At 37.6% G+C, this 5596-nt stretch overlaps 1 long non-coding RNA gene across 1 annotated transcript; it reads right to left on the bottom strand.

The window, feature by feature from the left end:
- Positions 1-202: 202 nt before the first annotated feature.
- On the bottom strand, positions 203-4753 carry LOC149409454 (uncharacterized). Its single transcript, XR_016305178.1, has 6 exons — positions 4649-4753; positions 3942-4157; positions 3050-3354; positions 2439-2653; positions 2087-2356; positions 203-1576 (listed from the first exon to the last, which is right to left on the bottom strand). It is a non-coding gene; the product is annotated as an uncharacterized LOC149409454 (long non-coding RNA).
- Between the last annotated feature and the right edge of the window lie 843 nt (positions 4754-5596).

Raw genomic sequence — 5596 nt, 5'->3', positions numbered from 1 at the left:
TGCCATTAGAAAATATGACACAAAAGTGAACTGCAGAAGAAGTCGGGGATCTCTAAGAAAGTCATGGGAAAATAAAGTTAAAAAATACATTAGTCAGAACAAGACAAGAATAAAAATAAAAGATGAGAAAAATATGAATGTTTATGATTTATTGAATATTATATTACAATGATAAATAAATATTAAATTATAAAATGCTCTACCAAATTAAGAATCGCTCAGAATTGCCCGCCCTTACTATTGGCTATCCGCTGTTCAATGAACGCATTTTTTGCTTGTTTCACTGTTGGTTGTTTATATTTCGCGCCAGTCTCAATGATAAAACTGCTAATCCAGAGCAAGAGAACAATATAAAACCGTTAATAACCATTTTATGTCTGTGGTTGAGGTTAGGTCTTTGGGATTAAGCATTGCAATTTTGTTCCTTCTTTTTGCAGGCATATTTACAAAATTTACAATTATTTTTAAGATATTAAGTTTTAATGTTGTTGTGCAAAACATTAAAGTAAATAAAATAAGAGTTTGATTCTATTTGACAATGATCTTTTACGTTTTTTTTTTTGTTTCATTCTTCAGCTTCATTCTAAATCGATAACATAAATAATTATTCGAAACGTTTCCCGAACTATCCAATTGAAAAACAACCATTGTTGCACACACTAGAAGCGTGTAAAATGAAAAACCGACATTTGTTTATGTCACCATCTCTGTAAAACATATAATATATTCATCGTGTAGTCTCCCCAACGGTCATGACCTAAGCGTCCCTAAGCTTTGTTCGATACCTAATTTTTACTCTGACGAAAAATATAGTGCCAAAATATGTTCTTCAAATTGACCCAGCGAATCGTGTGGACTTGTGAATGAAAGCTTCTATTAGAGACAAAAGATGTCATTACTCGTCACTCGCCGCCGCCGCTGTTTAACATTACATATTAAATAAATTAAGAAAAAGGCCAGTTGTTTTGATACACATTGATTATTATTGTTATAATTTTGGGGGGTCAAACACCAATTGACCTAAGGGAAGAACTGCCACTGCATACACATGAGACTGTTAAGGAATTGGAGAAATTTGATTCCCAACGCAGTGCAAGAATATGCATTTTGTTTAAAGGTCCTTTCCACTAATGGCTATAGCTGTGTGAAATGCTGAATTTAGATAATATGTTTAGTAAATATACAATAGCCTTCCTTCATCCTTGGACAGTGTACCGTGTGGGATGCATATAGACAGATGTGAAGAGATATTGTATAATAATAATATATACCTTGGAGGGGTTTGTGGGTATGCTTGCAGACACGGAGTGGTGTGTGGTATTGCTTTGGATCTATGTTAAGCCGCATGACATATTCTGGCCCGTACCACACCAGCAACTCCATGCCGGCATTGATATTCTTCACAGTCAAAACAACAAAATATTCCTTCTGTCACAGATTAATATGTCTGCTTAAATGACTTGAATAATTAGACGAGTATAGGCACTTTCCACAGACACAATGTTTCTTCTCTGGATGGGGAACAGTGATGGAGTGTCCCTTACTTATGGATGACTGTGGCTTTTAGCATTTCATTCTGTTAGAAATAAGCACTAGATTAGCATAACATTCTTCCAGATTATTCAAATTCTTTGTTAAATAAATATCATTACTTGTGTCTCTTCAGAAAGTAAATTGCTTCATAAAATAATATTTATTCACAATGGCTCATTAATAAAATGTGAGATACAAAGCTGAGAATTTATTTAATAATGATAATAGTTTTAATTTGATGCAAAAGAACCATTTATAAATATATTTAGGTGGCTTCCGTGTTGCAATGCCCAACAAATGAATGCAAATAGCGCAGTATAATATAGGTAGTATGCTTGCTGAGCTGAAGTGTAGAATATTTGCCCCTTGTGTTGGAAGGCCTGCAAGTTCTGCTAGCGGAGTTTGTGCAAACAGTTCACGTTGTGCAGCCAGTTAGCATTGTTCACATACTGCCTTCCTCCTTTTGGTCTGCGCACCAGAATGGTATGCTTGATTGAATAATGGTGATTGGTATATTTGTGATAAATGGTAATTTATAGCAGTAGAACAGTACCTGCCAAGAGTAGTGCAGTACCGTATAGTGGTACAGCCGCAGGCAGAGGTTCCACCGCCCAAGCGCCGCGCCCCGACCCCGGGAATCCTGAGGGCTGCTGCATTACATGCAGGAGGGCAGCCGAGCTGATCCGGTATCAACAGCAGCGGTCCGTGCAACGGTCAGAACATCCGGAAGAGTGACACTTGCAGGTGTATGTGTCGTCTTCTTGCTCAGTTCATATGTAGTTGATCCTTTTCTGTCGTCTCAGCCGCCCCTTCTAGATGAACACTTCAAGCAAGCACGTGTTCATGAAGACAACCAACACAACCCACACCAAATATGAACATATATTATATCTCACAAAGCTCACCTGTCTGGAAGCGTCCCTATCTAATCCTACAAGGCTCGCCATTATCTTCTTCTTCAGAGCGGAGTAAATCTTAGCTTGTTTGTACAAGACGTACATACACTCGGCTCCATGGCGTAGCTCCTTCGTCATAACGCTTTCCTTTTTGGTGAAATTGCCTTTCAAGTTTAGGTTTTCTGGGCCATTTTAATTATATTAAAGAACTGGGTATCTGAAATCTGTGAATTAGCTTTTCACTAAAACTGCACAAAATTGATATAAAGCATAAGATATAAACGCTAAGACAATGAAAAGTTTGGACCTTAAATAAACCACTAAGTGTTATCAATTTCATACTAAAGAACCATTTATAAATGAGCTCAGGTGGTTGCTGTGTTGCAATGCCCTACACATGAGACTGTGAAGGAATTGGAGAAGTTTGATTCCCAACGCAATGCAAGAATATGCATTGTGTTTAAAGGTCCTTCCACTAATGGCTATGGCTGAGTAAAATGCTGAATTTAGATAATATGTTTAGTAAATTCACAATAGCCTTCCCTTCATCCTTGGACAGTGTACCGTGTGGGATGCAGATAGACAGATGTGAAGAGATATTGTATAATAAAAATATATACCTTGGAGGGGTTTGTGGGTATGCGTGCAGACACGGAGTGGTGTGTGGTATTGCTTTGGATCTTTGTTAAGCCGCATGACATATTCTGGCCCGTACCACACCAGCAACTCCATGCTGGCATTGATGTTCTTCACAGTCAAAACAACAAAATATTCCTTCTGTCACAGATTAATATGTCTGCTTAAATGACTTGAATAATTAGACGAGTATAGGCACTTTCCACAGACACAATGTTTCTTCTCTGGATGGGGAACAGTGATGGAGTGTCCCTTACTTATGGATAACTGTGGCTTTTAGCATTTCATTCTGTTAGAAATAAGCACCAGATTAGCAAACCATTCTTCCAGATTATTCAAATTCTTTGTTAAATAAATATCATTAGTCATGTCTCTTCAGAAAGTACATTGCTTCATAAAACAATAATTATTTACCACCTGTAATTAATACATATTATAAACTTTTACCCTCACAATGGCTCATTTAAAATATTATATACAAAGCTGAGATTTTATTTAATAATGATAATAGCATATGATGCTAAACTAAAGAACCATTTATAAATATTTATAGATATTTATAGAACCCATTTATAGATGGCTTCCGTGTTGCAATGCCCTACAAATGAGACTGCAGAAATTGGAGAAGTTTGATTCCCATCGCATTGCAAGAATATGGATTGTCTTTAAAGGTCCTTCCACCAAGTGCTATGGCTGTGTGAAACTCTGAATTTAGATAGATAACTAACTAACCCTCTCTGCGATTCTCGGCAGGGGTAGGTTTGTTCACATACTGCCTTCTTTCGTTTGGTCTGCACACCAGAATCCTATGCTTAATTTAATAGTGGTGATTGTTATATTTGTGGTAAATGGTAATTTATAGCAGTAGAACAGTACCTGCCAAGAGTAGTGCAGTACAGTACAGTAGTACGGCCGCTGTCGGAGGTTCCACCGTCCAAGCGCCGCGCCTCGCCCCGGGAATCCCCTAGGGCCGCTGCGTCACATGCGGGGGGCAACCGAACTCCATTTCTATTGTTTTATTATCCGCTATCAACAGCAGCGGTTCGTGCAACGGGCAGAACGTCCAGAAGCGTGTGTCGCACTCATCACACCCTGGAAACACAACACACACATCATACTCCACTCCACCACTAGACACAAGTACAAAACTTAACTACTCTTAGGGCCGGTTTTATAACCATCCGTTCGTTACGCTTAATACCATTTTTAACTAATATTTGGTCTACCACCTTATTTTGCCGTTTTATAAACGTTCGCCAGGTCAACGATTGGTCATAACCCACTGATTTTGGTGAGTTAAATGGGCAACGACCCGTTTTGTTAGCGCTCAAATGCTTTTTGACAGCTGTCAGTAGGTAGTTGTTGTATTGTTGGTTGTCTTTTGCCCGGCGTTCGCTTATTTGAAACCGTGCACTATTTTAATTAAAAGATAGTAGGTATAACGTAATTTGAATTTGTGAAATGGATTCCTCATCAATTGACAATGTAAAAATAATTTGGTTAGATAATGCGTACGATGCATAAAACTACATAATAATCATAACCAATCCACTACATTATATAATTATTAAATATAAATTTACATAGTTTTGAAGTATATTGTAGAAGTGGGTTAATATTGTGTGAACAAATATTGCAAACCCCTCCAAACTTTCGAAATAACGACCGCTTTTGACAGCTAAAGCAGCTAAAGCATAGCTAAAGTAATAACCATAGATGAAAACAATATCAGAGACAATTATTTACCAAAAACATTGCCAGTAAAAAAACTTTCGGACAAAATGTAACCGTTGACCGCTGATAATGCAAATTTGTTTATAGTACCCAAAAGAAGATAACGAACGGATAGCGGTCCGCTAACGAAAAACAGTTTGTTACGTAACAGAAATTTGGTACTTCGTTTATAAAACCGGCCCCAGGTGTATGCATCTTCTTGCTCCTCCTTTTCTGTCTTCTCAGTCGCCTCTTCTGTATGAATACATATGTACATATATTATAAAGGCACGCTGTCTGAAGGCGTCTCTATCTGATAGCTTGTAACAGTGCCATTATCTTCTATTCTTCTTCTTCCGAGCGGAGTAAATCTTAGCTTGTTTGTAAGACGGCTAAGACGTACATAAACTTGGCTCCATGGCGTATTTCATCCGTCGTAACGATCCATTCCTTTTTGGTGAAAATGCTTCTCATGTTCAGGTTTTTTGGGTCATTTTAAACATTATATTAAAGAACTTGGGTATCTGAAATCTGTGAATTAGCTTTTCGCCAAAACTGCACAAAATTTATATAAAGTAATTAAATATAAATTAGCATGTAAACACTGAGACAGCGAGAAGTTTGGAGTTGTTCGGACTAGTCATGGACTAGTTCAGAGGCGCAATTCAGTCCCGCCAAGTCCCGCGCACAAATAAACTCATAAATATACCACTCTCTGAATAAACTACACTGGTCCTGCGGAAATGGAAAAAGTTGTGTCCACAGAAGAAAAAAAATTTACGAAGTAAACACTAAAATATATATTTTTTAAATCGGAG

Source organism: Hesperophylax consimilis, chromosome 31, assembly GCF_061612785.1.
Source record: "Hesperophylax consimilis isolate HC1 chromosome 31, BYU_Hcon_1.0, whole genome shotgun sequence".
NCBI lineage: Eukaryota > Metazoa > Arthropoda > Insecta > Trichoptera > Limnephilidae > Hesperophylax > Hesperophylax consimilis.
Note: the sequence above shows the minus strand (reverse complement) of the source record. Positions and strands in the feature narration are given on the sequence as shown.